Below are 17,892 nucleotides of genomic sequence, written 5' to 3'. Positions count from 1 at the left end.
TTTTAAAATTTTTACTTTTCTTTTCCTCAGTAAGTTAGCTACCAAGTTAAGTTTAAGATTGAGAAAAGCAACCAACTAGGAGTCCCAGGCTGTTGAGTTATGATGTTGTTATTATATCTGGAAAGTAAGGCACATTTTCTTCCTTTCCTACTTGCTGACCTATAGTGCTAGATGTCTGAAATGCCCACCATAGTTATTTTCCTTCCCAGCCAATAAGTAGAACACCTCTGTTAAAATAACATACTTTTGAACCCTGGATTTCTTGATAAATACATGAAAATCACATATATTTAGAGGGGTTTACTAGGCTTGCCATAGGACATCAAAGGGTCTAATAAAGTTCAATAATCTTCCTCTTTTATGGCTGCATCCTTAAAAGCACAAAATGCCAAATCCAATGAGTTTAAAATAGAATCTGAGATAAGTCTAGACAAAGGGCAGAGGTGGGCATGACAGTCTGATCCTCTTAGTAAGATGTCCTCAGCTTAAGCTTTTCCTCTTGTTTTTAATTTCTTTATCTTTCTTTCTCTTTTGTTAATTGTAAAGTTGTATCAGGGTGTATAATGGGTAGATAAAATATTAAAGTTGTTATGCCTGACACCTATCATAACATTGTGTAAGTTTCGCTCAGTCAGGATTGGCCTATATATGGCCTGGCTTCTATTGTGGTTGAAAATTCTGTAAGGACAATCACACTTCCATAAATTCTAAATACTGATTATTCCCATCACTGCCAATGCTGAGTCCTGAAGTAATATTATTTTTATTCAAAGGTGCAATTCACAGAGATTTAGATCATACTAATAATTTTACAATTAACAGTGGTATCCTAATGAACTCCATCTCACAAGAAACAATGACAACTTTGGGTGGAGACAAAGCTAGACAGAGGAGATTTATTCAGAAACAAGCATGAATGTATATGAATATGGAAATTTTTTAAAATATTAAAATACAGAGAAATAGTGTAAAAGACAATCTCTCTCATATTTAAATATAAAAACTTTTCAATATTATCTTTCTTTCAACTCTGACCTTTTCAATCCTAGGCTGAGGCTAGCTGCCATAAAAACATTTCCTTAATAATCACTTTAAAATTTAACTTTGCCACAAAATTTTTAATGTTCATAGATATCAGAAAGGAAATAAATGCTAAATCTAAAGAGTCAAAGAAATTAACAAATATTTTATTAAGTATATATCTTAATTATCACCATCCCATCCAACCCAACTCTCTTGAGTTTGTAAGAAATAACCTGAATATTTTTGTAACTGAAAAATCAGGGGCAACTTGGGAGTAAATAAATATTCATCTGTCAGATTGTTTTTTATCTTTGGCACTGGAATGCTATTGACATTTATCACAGGATTTCTACAAGAATCTATTATCCTGTTGTACAGGATTTGTGAAGGATCTGTTACTCTTTTGCTGTGAAGTTGAGAATGTTAATGAGGAGACAGAAGAAAAAAACCATTTAGATAAGAAATTTAAAAATAGGAGACTATGGCAGAGAAAGCCATTTATTTATTCTAAGAATAAAAATAAAATAAAATATTTAAATATGTGATTAAGACAATATTGAGTGTTTGTATTGACTAGAATAAGATGCTAAGGTACAGTCTAAAATTCCTTTGCAGGGTTTCCTAGGAGTTAAAAAAAAAAGATAGTAAGGCATCTACTTTAAAAACAACTTCGGCTAAGGTGCAAGAAGTAGACTAAATAACCTCTCAATGTCCTTTTATTCTAATATTTAAATAACTATTGTAAATGAAATCAAGAATTAAATACTTGCCATGATTTATAATATCTTAGTGCAGTGACTTAAGCTGTGTAACTCAATATCTATGAGTATTAATCTATTTTAACTAGATAGGAACAGGAAAAAAATGAATTGCAAAACATGTTAATGAGATCAAAGGTCTCTATATCACTTGCATGTTTCTAAGATCCAGAGGTCAAAATCTAGAAGGAAGAGGAATGAAGTGGAGAAAAATGAAAAATATCATGATTCAGAGTTTAGCCATTAAATGTAGATACTGTGGGTGAGGGACTAAATTTAATTGTATTTTACTGTATATGCGATGAGAATAAACATTAGTTGGAAGAGCTCCTTTCTGTGGGTCTTTTTAACTGAACAAAGCTGAATTTTAATCTGAATAAAGATTTTATTTATTTAATATGACCAAAAAATAGCCAATTCCAATGATAAAATGATCCTCTGAATAGCAGTTAATTGAAATTTTAATACTTGCAAAAGAATAAGTACCACTGACATTGATTGCAATCCTTCACACTAATTATCAAGTGCATTTTTTAAAAAACTATAGTGTTTCAAGATTCTTCTTGAGTCATCATCTGTCTCATAAGCCAATATAAAAAGAAGCATGAAACTTCAAGTTTCAGACATAGATCTGTAATAAATGCATTAATTAATTCAGAATATCACATTAAAAATAATATGGGAAATAATTCACAACTTAATCCTTGTATTAATTTCCTTTCAATGGATCTGATTTTATTATTTTTACTATGTTACTAGTTACAACGATATGTTTTGATATTTTCAAAACATTAAAAAATAGAATTTAAAAAAAGAAGTTGTAGGGAGAAAGCTGTGCAAGTGAAGAGACTATCAACTTAAATGTGTGTGTGTGTGTATGTGTGTGTGTGGCATGTCTGGATGAGTGTGTGTGTGTATGTATGTATGCACCTGCACCACATACATTTTATCATTAAAAATTCCTTCCATAGAATGTTCTCTAACTGGCAAGAAATACTATGGCCCTAAAAGTATCTTTTAACTTCAGTCCAACTTCATACATGCCTACCAACCAAGAATTCTGCTTCCCTACACATTTTTTCTCTCTGCTTTTAAATTTTACAATATCCAAATATTACCTCATTCATTTATTTCTACATACCTAGGGCTGGCTGTATCCACATCTACATCTCTTTGTTTCATTTCTTTTGCACAAACAAATCTCTACTTTCTTACAACCTGAATATATCAGCTACTCTACTGTAGCCTGCTATTTCTATAGTCAATAACTGATATCATTGATTACCTCTGTGCTCTGTGCCAGACATGGTTCTTTTTCTTTACATGTATTGTCTACATATTCATGATCATTGTTTTATATAGGCGCTATTATTATTTTTAATTCATAGCTGAGAAAACTGAGATGCAATGGTATTTAAGTAACTGGACCAAGATTACTTAGCCAGTAAGTGGTGGAGCCAAGAATTGGAACCAAGGCAAAGTTTAATTTCTTGCTTCTGTCTATTCCACTGCACACTATACTTCAGACTACTTTCTTTGAGAACACTGCAAACATAATTTCAACAGAAAGATTAAAAGTTCAAGCTTAGCAAATGATTGACTGTGAGTTCTAATTTTCAACCTGGAAAAGAGTTAATTTCCCACGTTCACATCTAGACCATTGTGCTGACACATTTAGCATAATGCTTTCAGAAGTTACACTCAATTCTCATCTAGAGTAGGGCAGAGCAAGATGGCCTAATAGAAGGCCCACTGATTGTCCTCACTGCAAGACTACCAGTTTAACAACAATCTACACAAAATAAGCACTTTTATAAGAACCAAAAATCAGGTAAGCACTCCCAGTGCCTGTTTTTAACTGCATATTGCTGAAAGAGGAATTGAAAAGGGTAGGAAAGAGTCTTGAATTATAAATGTTACCCCATCCCACATCCCCCAGCAGTGTCCATGTTGTGTTGACAGAGATTCTGTGTGATTGAGAGAGGAAGAGCCCAGCAATTGAAAGACATCTCCATAAACTCAGTGCTGCCCTGCCACAGCAGAACACAAAACCACATGTATCTCAGCTGATGACCACTCACAGTGGAAGAATTTAGACCAGCCCTAGCCACAGGGTACTTGCTCATCCCAGTGGTCAGAACTTCTGACATGCCTCACCATAGTGAGCTAAAGTACTGTGGGGCACTAAATAAACTTGAAAGGCAGTCTAGGGCATAAGGACTGCAACTCCTGGGAAAGTTTCGGTGCTGAACTGAGCCCAGAGCCAGTGGACTAGAGAGGCATGTGACCTACTTAGACACAAGTCAGGGTGGATAAAGGAGTACCACCCTTCTGTCAACCCCAGTCTGCATAGCTCATGGCTCCAAAAGAGACCTCTCCCTTCCACTTGAAGAGAGGAAAATGAAGAATAAAGAGGACTTTGCCTTACATCTTGAATACCAGCTCAGCCACGGCAAGATAGGACACCTATCAGTCATAAGGCCCCTTTTCCAGGCCCTAGCTTCTGGATGACATTTATAGAAATGTCATATGAAAATCCACTACCTTGAAAGGAAGAACCTAGTCCTGGCAGGATTCATCACCTGCTGACTAAAGAGACTTTGGACCCTGAATACCATCAGTGATACCCAGGTAGTACGCTGTGGGTCTTGGGTGGGACTCTGAGACTTGCTAGCTTCATGTGAGACTCAGCACACTCCCAGCTGTAGTGGCTAGGGGGAGAGACTCCTTTTGCTTGAAAAAAGCAGAAAGAAATGTAAAGAGGACTTTTGGTTACAGGGAGGGGTAGAACAAGCAAGCTCTTCGGGTCCCTGATTCCAGGCCTTAGCTTTTGACAGCATTTCTGGACCTACTGTGGGACAGAGGGAAGCCCACTGGCCCAAAAGGTGAGTCCCCAGACAGGCAACATAAACCACAAACTAATTGAAGAGTCCTTCAAGTTTAAGAAAACTTTGCTGATAGTCTGGCAGTACTCACTGTGGGCCTGTGGTGGCAGTGGCCACAGAATGAGGCTTATGGAACAGGGAGGGAAGAGTGGGAAGGACTGCATCTCTTGGTTAGAGTGTAAGCTTAGCCAGAGTAGAATAGAACACCAGGTAAATTTCTGAGATACTGACTTCAATCCCTGGCTGCTAGACAGCATCTCTGAACCCACCTGGGGCCTGAAAAAACTTGCTACCCTGAAGGGAAGCACATCAACCCAGTTGGTTTTGCCATCTGGTGATCGTAGAGCCCAAAGGCCTTGGGTGAACTTAGGTAGTATCCAAGTAGTGATGACAGCAGGCCTTGGGCAAGGCCCAGTGCTGTGCTGGTTTCATGTCTAAGCCAGCACAGTACCAGTAGTGGTGAACACAGGAATGTTTGTGTTTCCCCACCCCCAGTGCTAGATGACCCAGCCCATAGAGAAAGACTTCATTTGTTTGAAAGAAAGTAAGAGAAAAGAACAACAGTCTCTGTCCAGTAATCCAGAGAATTCTTCCAGATCTTATCCAAGATCACCAAGATGATACCTTTAATGAGTCTGAAAGAACCACAGCATTACCGAGTTTGTGGCCCAAGTCCCTTTAAATACCTGAAAAGGCTTCACAAGAAGGATGGGCACAAACTAGTCCAAACTATGAAGACTACAATAAATATGAAATACTCCAGTGCCCAGACCCTGACCAACATCTGCATGCATCAAGATTATTCAGGAAAGCATGACCTCACCATATGAACTAAATAATGCAACAGGGACCAATGCTGGAGAAACAGAGATATGTAACTTTTCAGACAGAGGATTCAAAATACCCGTGTTGAGGAAATTCAAAGACATTCAGGATAATAAAGAAAAGGAATTCAGAATTTGGTCTGATAAATTTAACAAAGAGATTGAAATTATTTAAATGAATGAAGCAGAAATTCTAGAGTTAAAAATACAATTGACATATTGAAGAACACATCAGAGTCTCTTAATAGCACAATTAAACAAGCAGAAGAATGAATTAGTGAGCCAGAACAGACAAAAGCAAAATGAATAAAAAATAAAGTACATCTACAAGATCTAGAAAATAGCATCAAGAAGTAAAATATAAGAGTTATTGGCTTTAAAAGGACATAGATAAATACCATTCTGGACTTGGGAACAGGCAAAGATTTCATGACAAAAATGCCAGAAGCAATTACAACAAAAGCAAAAATTGACAAATGGGATCTAATTAAATTAAAAAATTTCTTCACATCAAAGGAAACTATCCACAGAATAGACAGACAACCTACAGAGTGAGAGAAAAAAAATTCCCAACTATGAATCTGACAAAAGTCTAATATTCAAAATATAAGAAACTTAAACAAATTTACAAGAAAAAAGCAACCTCATTAACAAGTGGGAAAAGGACATGAACAAACACTTTTCCTAAAAAGAAATACATGCATCCAACAAGCATATTTTTAAAAGCCTAACATCACTGATATTAGAAAAATGCAAATCAAAACCACCGTGAGATACCATCTAACACCAATCAAAATGGCTATTACAAAAAAGTCAATAACAGATGCTGGCAAGGTTGTGGAGAAAAAGAAACCTTATACACTGTTGGTGGGACTGTAAATTAGTTCAACCATTGTGGAAAACAGCATGGTGATTCCTCAAAGAGCTAAAAACAGAACTACCATTCAACCCAGCAATTCCATTACTGGGTATATGCCTAAAGGAATATAAATTGTTCTATCATCAAGACACGTGCATGTGTATGGTCATCACAGCACTACTCACAATAGCAAAGACATGAGATAAACCTACATGTCCATCAATTACAGACTGAATTTTAAAATGTGGTACATATACACCATGGAATACTATGCAGACATAAAAAAGAATTAGATCATACTTTTTGCAGGAAAATGAATAAATGCATAAGGCCATTATGCTTAGGAAGCTAATGCAGAAACAGAAAATCCATTATCATGTATTTTCACTTGTAAATGGAAATTAAAAGTTGAGAACACATGAACATACAGAAGTGAACAACACATACTGGGGCCTCTCAGAGGGTGAAGGGTGGAAGAAGGGAGAGGAAAAATAACTAATGGATACTAGGCTTAACAACAGGGTGAGGAAAGATTCTGCATAACAAATCTCTATGACACATTTACCCTATATAACAAACTTGCACAGGTACCCCAAACTTAAGAGTTAAAAAAAAGAGCTAGAGAAAGAGATGGGGTAGAAAGTTTATTCAAAGGTATAGTATCAGAGAACTTCCAAAAACCTAGAGAAATATATCAGAATTCAACTACAAGAAAGTCATAGAGCACCAAGCAGTTTTAACCCCCCAAAGAAAACTACCTCAAGGCACTTAATAAAACTACCAAGTGTCAAGTATAAAGAAACTGTGCTAAAAGCAGCAAGAGAAAAAAAAATAGCAAATAACACACAATGGAGTTCCAATATGTCTTGCAGCAGACTTTTCAGTGGACACCTTACAGGCCAGGAGAGAGTGCTATAACATATTTAATGTGATGAGGGAAAAAAAAAAAAAAAGAAAAGAAACCTTTTACCATGGAATAGTATATCTGGAAAAATATCCTTGAAACATGAAGATGAAACTAAGATTTTTTTAGACAAATAAAAACTGAGGGATTTCCTTAACACAAGACCTGTTCTACAAAAAATCCTAAGGGGAGTTCTTTAATCTAACAGAAAATGTTATGAATGAGCAATAAGAAATAATCTTAAAGTTAAAAGTTCATTGGTAATAGCACACAGGACAAAACAGAATATTACAACACTAGAATTTTGGTGTGTAAAATATTCTTATGTTAAGTAGAAAGACTAAACAATGAACCAATACAAAATAATAACTAAAACAATTTTCTAAGATCTAGCCACTGCAATAAGACATTGAGAGAAATGACAAAAAGATAAAAAGCCGGGGGACAAAGTTAAAGCATAGAATTGTCATAGTTTTCTTTTTGCTCATTTGATCATTTATTCAATCAGTATTAAGTTGCCATCAATTTAAATTAAGGGGTTATAAGGCAGCATTTGCAAGCCTCATGGTAATCTCAAATTGAAAAATATACAATAGATACCCAAAAGTAAAAAGTAAGAAATTAACTCATACACCAGAGAAAATCACCTTTACTCAAAAGAAGATAGGAAAGAAGAAAAAAAGAAATTGAAGACCAGAAAACAAATAATAAAATGGCAAGAGTAATTTTTTATTCGTAATAATATTGAATGTTGCTGCACTAAACTCTCCAATCAAAAGACATAGACTTGTTAAATGAATACAAACAACCAAGAACCAATGATCTGTTGCCTACAGGAAACACATTTCACCTATAAAGATACAAAAGGATTAAAAATAAAGGGAAGAAAAAAGTTATTCCTTGCCAATGGAAACTAAAAAAAGGGCAGGGGTAGCTATACTTGCATCAGACCAAAAATATTTCAAGACAAAAAAATGTAAGAACAAAGAAAGTTATTGCATAAAGATAAAGGGGTCAATTCAGCAAGAGAAGGGAAAAATTGTAAATATATATGCATCTAACACTATAGCATGGAGATATATAAAGCAAATATTATTAGAACTAAAGAGAAAATAGACTTCAATACAAAAACAGCTGGGGACATCAACACCCCATGTTCTGCATTTAACAGATTATACAGTAAGAATGTTAACAAAGGAACACTGGACTTAATTTGCACTATAAAACAAATAGTCCTAGTAGATATTTAGAGAACATTTTATCCAAAGTCTATAGAATAGACATTCTTCTCTTCAGCACATGAATCATTCTCAAGGATAGACCATATGTTAGGTTACAAAATAAGTTCTAAAACATTCAGAAAAATTGAAGCAATATCAACCATATCTTATGACCACAATGGAATAAAACTAGAAATCAACAAGAGAAACTTTAGAAACTATAGAAATATAGAAATTAAACAACATGCTTCTGAATGATTAGTAATGAAATTAAGAAAGAAATGTAAAAATTGCTTGAAAAAAATTATAATAGAAATACAACATACCAAAACCTATGGAATACAGCAAAAGCAGTGCTAAGTGGGAAATTTATAGATAAAAAATGCCTACATAGAGAAAGATGAAAAACTTCAAACACAAAACCTATTGATGTATCTTAACTAACTAGAAAAAACAAGAGATTACACACTGAAATTAATAGAAGAAAATAAATATAAAGATTAGAAAATAAATGAATTTGAAATGAAGAAAACATTACAAAAGAAGAAAAATTTTCATTCAATGAAGAAAAGTCTTATTTTTTGAAAAGATAAATAAAATTGACAGACCATAAGCTATATTAAGAAAACAAAGAGACATCCCAAGTAAATAAAATCAGAGATAAAAAAGGAGACTGATACCACATATATTCAGTCATCAGTAGCTGCTATGAGCAACTATATGCCAACAAACTGGAAAATCTGGAGGAAATGGACACATTCCTAGACAAATACAACCTACCAAGATTGTCCTAGGAAGAAATCCAAAACGTGAAAAGACTAATAGCAAGCAACTATAGTGAATCCACAATAAAAAGTCTCCCAGTAAATAAAAGCCTGGGACCCAATGGCTTCACTGCTGGATTTTGAATCAAACATTTAGAAAAGAACTAATATCAATCATACTAAAAGTATTCTAAGAAACAGAGGAGGAAGGAATACTTCCAAGCTTATTCTATGAGTCCAGTGTTACCCAGATACCAAAAAAAAAACCACAAAAACAAAAAAAAATTCAAAAAAACAAAACTATGGCCAATATATATATAATTAATACTGATGCAAAATCCTCACCAAGATACTAGCAAACCAAATTCAACAATACATAGAAAGATTATTCATCATGACCAAGAAGGGATGCAATGATGTTTCAACATATGAAAATGAATTAATGTGATATGTCGTATCAACAGAATGCAGGATGAAAAACATGTAATTATTTCAATTGATGCTGAAAAAAAAGCAATTAATAGAATTCAATATCCCTTCATGACAAAAACCCTCAAAAATCTGGCTATAGAGGAAACATAACTCAACATAATAAAAGTCATATATGACAGACCCACAGCTAGTACCATATCGAATGGAGAAAAACTGACAGCCTTTTCTCTAAGATTTGGAACAGGGCAAAGATGCACACTGTCATCAATAGTATTCAAGAGAGTACTGGAATTCCTAGCTAGTGCAATTAACAACCAAAAGAAATAAAGAGTATACAAACTGAAAAGGAAGAAGTCAAATTATCCTTTTTTGCAGATCATATGACCTTATATTTTGAAAAACCTAAAGACTCCACCAAAAATCTATTAGAACTGATAAACAAATTCAGTAAAGTTGTAGAATACAAAGTTTATTAGCATTTCTTCATGCAACAGTAATCAATCTGAAAAATAAATCAAGAAAGTAATCCCATTTCTAATAGCTACAAAAAAATAAAATACTTATAAATGAACTTAACCAAAGAAGTTAAAGATTTTTACAATGAAAATTATAAAACATTGATGATTGAAATTAAAGAGTTTACAAAAAATTAAAAGATATTTTATGTTCATGGATTGGAAGTATCAACACTGTTAAAATGTTCATACTACCCAAACTAATCTACAGATATAATGTAATCTATACCAAAATACCAATGGCATTCTTTACAGCAATGTAAAAAAAATCCTAAAATTTATAAGGAACCACAAAAGACCCAGAGTAGCCAAAGCTATTCTGAGCAAAAAGAACAACACTGGAAGGCTCACATTATCTGACTTTAAATCATATTACAAGCTGATAGCAACCAAAAAAAGCCTGCATAAAAATAGACAATAGATCAGTGGAACAAAATAGACAACCTGGAGATGTACCCGTCCATCTATAGTAAGCCTATTACTGACAGAGTTTCATAGAATGTGCATTGGGAAAGGGACAGTCTCATCAATAAATGCTGCTAGAAAAACTGGTTATCCATATGCCAAAGAATAAAACTATACCTCTATCTCTTGCCATATATACAAATATAATCAAGGTGAATTAAAGACTTAAACCTAAGACCTGAAACTCTGAAACCACTACAAAAAATCACTGGGGAAAATCTCCAGGACATTGGTTTGGGCAAAAATTTCTTGAGTAACAACGTACAGGCACAGGTAACAAAAAATATAGACAAATTGAATCACATCAAGTTAAAAAACTGCTGCTCAGCAAAGAAAACATTCAGCAAAGTGAAGAGACAAATCACAGAATAAGAGAAAATATTTGCGGACTACCCATCTGTGGTAGTCACTTCTCACACTGCTGTACAGAACTATCTGAGACTGGGTACTTTATAAGATCTCGTGAGTACTCAATTATGAGGCAGCAGGGATGGTGCTAAACCACTAGAAATCACACCCATAATCCAATCACCTCCCACCAGGCCCCACCTCCAACATTGGGGATTACAATTCAACATGAGATTTGGGTGTGGGCTCAGAACCAAACCATATTACCATCTAACAAGGGATTAATAACCAGAATACATAAGGAACTCCAACAACTCTACAGAAAAAAATTTAATAAGATGATCAAAAACTGGGCAAATGAATTGAATAGATATTTTTCATAAGATGACTTAGAAATGTCCAAGAAGCATATGAAAAGGTGCTCAACAGCATTGATCATCACAGAAATGCATATCAAAACTATAATGAGATATCATCTCATGCCAGTTAAAATAGCTTATATCCAAAAGACAGACAATAACAAATGGTGATGAGGATTTAGAGGAAAGGGGACCCTCATACGATGTTGGAAGAAATGTAAATTAGTACAACCACTATGAAGAACAGTTTAGAGATACATCAAGAAACAAAAAATTGAGCTACCATATGATCCAGCAATCCCACTGCCACGTATATGCCCAAAAGAAAGAAAATCAGTATGTTTAAGAGATATCTTCACTCTCATCTTTGTGGCAATACTCTTCGCAATAGCCAAGACCTGGAAGCAATCTAAGTTTCCATCAGCAGATAAATGGGTAAAGAAGATGTAGTCGAGCACGGTGGCTTATGCCTGTAATCCCAGCACTTTGGGAGGCCAAGACAGGTGGATTGCCTGAAGTCAGGAGTTTGAAACCAGCCTGATCAATTAGGTGAAACCTTGTCTCTACTTTAAATACAAAAATTAGCCAGGCATGGCGGCAAGTGGCTGTAGTCCCAGCTACTTGGGAAGCTGAGACAGGAGAATTGCTTGAACCCAGAAGATGGAGTTTGCAGTGAGCCGAGATCATGCCACTGCACTCCAGCCTGGGTGATGAAGCAAGACTCTACCTCAGAAAAAAACAAACAAACAAGAACAAAAAAGAAAATATGGTACAGATACTGGAGGTTATTATGTGAAGTGACATAAGCCAGACACAGAAAGACAAATTTGTCATGTTCTTACTCATTTTTCAGAACTAGTAATTAAAATGATCGAACTCATGGGGACAGAGTAGAATAATGGTTGCCAGAGGCTGTTGGGAAATGAAGGAAGTGGGGAAGGTTAATAGTCACAAAAAAAAACCAGTAAGAATAAATAATACCTGGTAATTGCTAGCACATGGTGACTATAGTCAAAAACAATATATAGTACATTTAAAAATAACTATGAGTGTAGAATTGGATTGTTTGTAACACAAAAGATAAATGCTTGAGGTTACGGATACCCCACTTCTCCTGATGTATTGTGTGTTGCATGCTTATATCAAAATATCCCATGTAACCCATAAATATATAGACCTACTACGTACCCACACAAAAAAATATTTTTTTTTGAGATGGAGTTTCGTTCTTGTTGCCCAGGCTGGAGTGCAATGGTGTGATCTCGGCTCACTGCAGCCTCTGCCTCCTGGGTTCAAGAGATTCTCCTGCCTCAGCCTCCCAAGTATCTGGGACTACAGGCACCTGCCACCATGCCTGGCTAAATTTTTGTATTTTTAGTAGAGATGGGGTTTTACCATATTGGCCAGGCTGGTCTCAAACTCGTGACCTCAAGTGATTCACCCACCTCAGCCTCCCAAAGTGCTGGAATTACAGGTGTGAGCCACCGTGCCCAGCCTCACAAAGATTAAATATAAAATTAAAAAATACATATTTTCTGAAAAGCACTTGATCATAACTATTTCCATTGTAACCTGTTTATTGTACTATTTCTGCTTTTCTTATTGTCTATCCACTAATACTTCATTTCTAGACTCTTTAATCCAATACACTGTTAGTTAAAACTCTTGAGAAAGGTAAGATGATTCTGTCTTATCTTTTAACATTACTTTTATTATCATTTTGAGAAGACAGTGAAGTCTGGAGATAAAAACATTGTATTTAAAATGAAAATCCATAGGTTTTAAAGTTGAGTCTTCCACCAAGTACTGTGTAACATTAGGTAGATGGCTTCCCTGAGATTTAATTGTCCATCTGTAAAATACAGAAAATAGACTACCTTGCAGGACTGTTACAAGTCTTAAAATCACCAGAGTACACAAAAAACATACTAAAAGTCTCATACATTTTAGAGTTATTTATTGTTCCCATTATCCTGCTATAATTTATCTTTGCTAGGTGCTTTTTTGACATTAATCTGTTCTAAAATTTGTAAAAAATCCACCATCTGAAAATAAGGGTTTTAAAATAGGTGTTGCATCAGAGTACCTAAAATGATTAAAGGAAATATAAGCATAAAGTAGTCTCTCATTGTTTTTCCTTATAATGAAGGTTGTAATACAATAGCCCAGGTAACTGACTTTCTGCATCTATCTTTAACTTGTCTAGCTATGCATTGGCTTATGTAATTTGCTTACTAGAAAGTTGTTGAAGAATTGAGTTAGTTCAGGAGCTTGGTTTGGTTTGTAGAAATATGATCTGAAGTTGTAAAAAGCTGTTGTTAAGTGAATTATCAGACAAATCATACTATCAGGACATTTTCAACTGTTTTGCTATTCCAGGTGGAACAGTTAACTATTGCTTCAAATGGTTTTACAGGTATGTTTTATTTACATGTTATATTCAATCACACTTCAGTCATGTTACCTTGCTTTTCACCAATTATCCCCAGATACATGGAACTTTGTAAACCAAACTGAACCATCTGTTATATACATAACATTGAATTTTTTGAAATGCTTTCAACCCAGAAAAAAAGTAAATGTTTACATTTACTGGAAAAACTTGGTGATTTGCAACAGTCATTTAAAACCTGTTTCTATAAAGCTGTAGTGTGGATACAGCAAATCGATTCAGGAGTATGCTAACTATTCTTCCAACTTATTTATTTTCCCTAGTATAAGAATGATTAGAGAACTCACCATTTAAGTTTCAAAGATCTAGACATGAAGTCTAACAGTCCAGTTTTTAATAAAAGCATTGTCATAATCGAAGCTCACTTTGCAAACTCTTAAGACAGAGACATAAACAAATATGATGCCCCCTAAGAACTGAGAAGATTAAGACAGATAGCAAGTGGCATGAGTACACAGTGGAAGATAGGATTAGATTTTTATGGAATGGGTGAGATAGGAAGCTACTTTTGGGTATGGACTCTGAGAAGGCAGTCCAAGAGTCATGCAAAAGAATAGGGTTTACTTGGGAAGGAAATTAATCTGGAGTAGAAAAGATCGAGTAGGACATTGACAATGAACCTAGCCTTGTATTTCTACCAGGGTTGAGTATTACCTAACTATTTAATTAGGGAATCCAAGCTGTATTTTTTGACACACTGATTTCCCTATTATATCAGTTCTGCCTGTATATACAGGAATTACTAGAGAGTTCTAGTAATTCATCTTTAAAGTGTGATAAATTTTTTCTCTCCAACTCCTATTCTGCAGCTTCTACTCTTTCCTTTTGACCAAAACATTGTCTTGGCCTAGCATTTCACCAATTAAACTTCGCTACTCACAATACTCTTCAATAATAATTCATTGGCTTCTCTGTTAGCAACAGCCCGCCTCTCTCATTTTGTAATAATGCTTGTTATTTACCAATAGCACTTGCTAAACCGTATATTCTAGGAAGATAAAGGGCAAATAAGTCTTTTTTGCAGTTGTAATCGTGTTCTCTTTAACGATGTCCAGCACGTAGTGAGCTTTCAAAACTTTTTTGGAAAGGAATGCTTGTCTATGTTTCTCTCTCCAATAGACTCAATTTAATATCCCTTCCATTAATAAAATATATATTTTCCATCTTTATTACTGTTTCTCCTGTTTCTACACTAGTCCGGACAGTTAGCCTACTAAATATTTATGTCTCATTACCAAAATTTTGCCTTAATCAAGGTGTGCACTTGGTGGCATGAGATTCTTTTCAAATTTTTGTTTGTTTTTCATATCTTGATACGCACTGACCAATTTCTCTCTCTCATGCATTGGAGAGGATTTGAATAGATGCCACTTAATTATTTTTAATAATTACCCATGAAATACTTCAGAATGATATTTACATTCTATAGGCATACACATCTCTGGGTTTCAATAAGATTCATTTGTAAATGAGAATAACAAAACTTTGATCCTGTATATTGTATTAGTCAGCTTAGGCTGCCATAACAAAATACCTTAAACTGGATGGCTTCTTGAACAAAGCACACTTAGTTCTCACAATTCTTTAGTCTGGGGAGTCTGAGATCAAGGTTTTGGTGAGAACCCTTTTCCTGACTTGCAGTTATCTGCTTTCTTGTTGTATCCTCAAATGAGGATGAAGGAGAGGGAGCTCTCACACCTTTTCTTATAACCGCACTAATTCTATAATGGAGCCTTCAGTCTCATAACCTAATCACTTCCCAAAGTTCCCATGATGAAACACCATTACATTAGAGGTTAGGGCTTCAACATAGGAATTTATAGGCATTTCAGTCTATAGCATATCTGTATACTTACACATGTATACATACATACATAATTTTTTCCTGTATTTGTGATTTGTAGTTGTACTCCTGATCTGTCTAGAAAAAAGCATGGTCTGTGAACCCAATGGGGACTCCAGGACAGATTCAAGAAATCTTCTAGCTTAAAATTATTTTCATGACAATGATAACACATTTTCTTTGTTCACTTCATTGCTATTTGCATGGATGGTACAAAAGCAATTATTTGTAAAACTGCTGATGACTTAAAATAAATAAAGACAGTAGACTGGGAAAATGTACTTTATGCAATTGTATGAGTTGTGAATTGAATAACCTTTTTTTTCTATATCAGATGCCAGTTTTCACTTGAAGTAATGACTGATACACAAACTGGTTAATCAGAATTGAATATGGAGCAGATATTTTCTCAAGAAGTGAGGCAAGTCTGTTATTTCAAGGAAAGAACTGACAGGATATGTTGTCAATGCTAAAATTTAAGCTTTCAAGTATTAAACTAGAATTTTGGAAAACTTGCTCACTTCATTGAGAGCCTGATGACTTCAAGACTTTCTGAAGAGTTAAGTGATTACATAAATGTCATATTTTGATATTGTGTAATGAAATATGTCAACATTGAGAACTCTTGCATGACTGTGACCAAGATTTTACAATAATCAGTAAGTGATGTAGCAAAAAATGCATTGTTAAGAGATACAATTAAAGTGCAAAAGGAACAATACATTTTTAATTGTAATAGAATATGAAAACTTTATTAAAATATATTGAAATTCCTGATTGGAATCAACCTACAAAAAACTACCACATGTTGAATTTTGGTGAAGGATCAAGGAAAGTTATTGAAAATGATCTAACACAATCTGTTAAAATATTGCTGTCTTTTATAAACATATATCAGTGGGGGCCACACTTGATTTATAGACACTAACCAATATATTTTGAAATATATTGAATGTACTCAAGATAAGCAAATGTAAGAATTTTGCTGCCTTCTATTAATCCAGGTCTTAAAGAGATTCACAAAAATATTGTATAATACTGCTCTTGCTATTAACACATATTTTGGTTGGAAAATACATTTTTATAAAAATATTTTGCCTATGTTAATATGTAATGACTTTATTATTGTTATATTTAAATAAATTAACATAGTTTTAATTTCTTATTCTTAATTTTTTTAGCATTTAAGTTCAGAAGTACAAGTGCAGGTTTCTGGACACTGAACCTCTTTCTTACCCATAGACAGGCGTTAACTCAAGATGGATTCAACACTTAAATGTGAAATCCAAAACCATAAAATCCCTGGAAGACAACCTAGGCAATACCATTCAAGATATAGGCAAAGGCAACGACCTTATGATGATGACACCAACAGCAATTGCAACAAAAGCAAAAACTGACAAATCGATTTAACTAATTTTGGTAATAAAATTAGTAATTTTATTAATAATCTAATATAGTAAATATTATTAAATATAAGTTCCCAAAACAAAAGTTTTTTGAGGTGCTCATTCATTTTTAGCAGCAAAAGTGTTTCTGTGGCCAGAACTTTGAGAACTTCTGCTCTAGGATGAATTTCACTTTGTTAAATCTAACAGAACAGGCACATATTTTGTTCTATCATCACAAATTGCAAACTAAATAGACTCTATGGGGAAAAAACTAGTGGAATATTCTTGTGTTTACTCATTATTTTAATTAAATTCTTTTTATTCTCTGTTTTTTTCACAAGGAGGTTTTTAATGCTTCTCATTTTTACTCAAGTCTACCTTCTGTATTTCTATAACTTGATCAACATTGTTTTTGTTTTTATACATATATATTTGGGTATGTGTGTGTATGTGGTGATTATTTACTCAAAGTCATTCCTAATTTGAGCATGCTTTAAACAATTCAGATATCTTATCAGCATTTAAGTATCTCAGCATACTTTCTTAATAGTTTCCAAAGCATAAATTTTACTATCTCTTGAAAATGAAACGTGAGTGTAACTACAGTTGTTTTTCTTTCTTTCTTTTTTTTTTTTTTTTTGTCCAGGCTGGAGTGCAATGGCACTATCTTGGCTCACTGCAACCTCCACCTCCTGGGTTCAAGCAAATCTTCTGCCTCAGCCTCCCAATTACCAATTAGCTGGAATTACTGGTGTGTCACCACACCCATATAATTTTGTGATTTTTTTTTTTAGTAGAGACAGGGTTTCACCATGTTAGTCAGGCTGGTCTCGAACTCCTGACCTGAAGT

This window comes from Aotus nancymaae, unplaced genomic scaffold (assembly GCF_030222135.1).
Source record: "Aotus nancymaae isolate 86718 unplaced genomic scaffold, 86718_ANA_hifiasm-v0.15.2.pri h1tg000006l, whole genome shotgun sequence".
Taxonomy (NCBI): Eukaryota; Metazoa; Chordata; class Mammalia; order Primates; family Aotidae; genus Aotus; species Aotus nancymaae.
Note: the sequence above shows the minus strand (reverse complement) of the source record.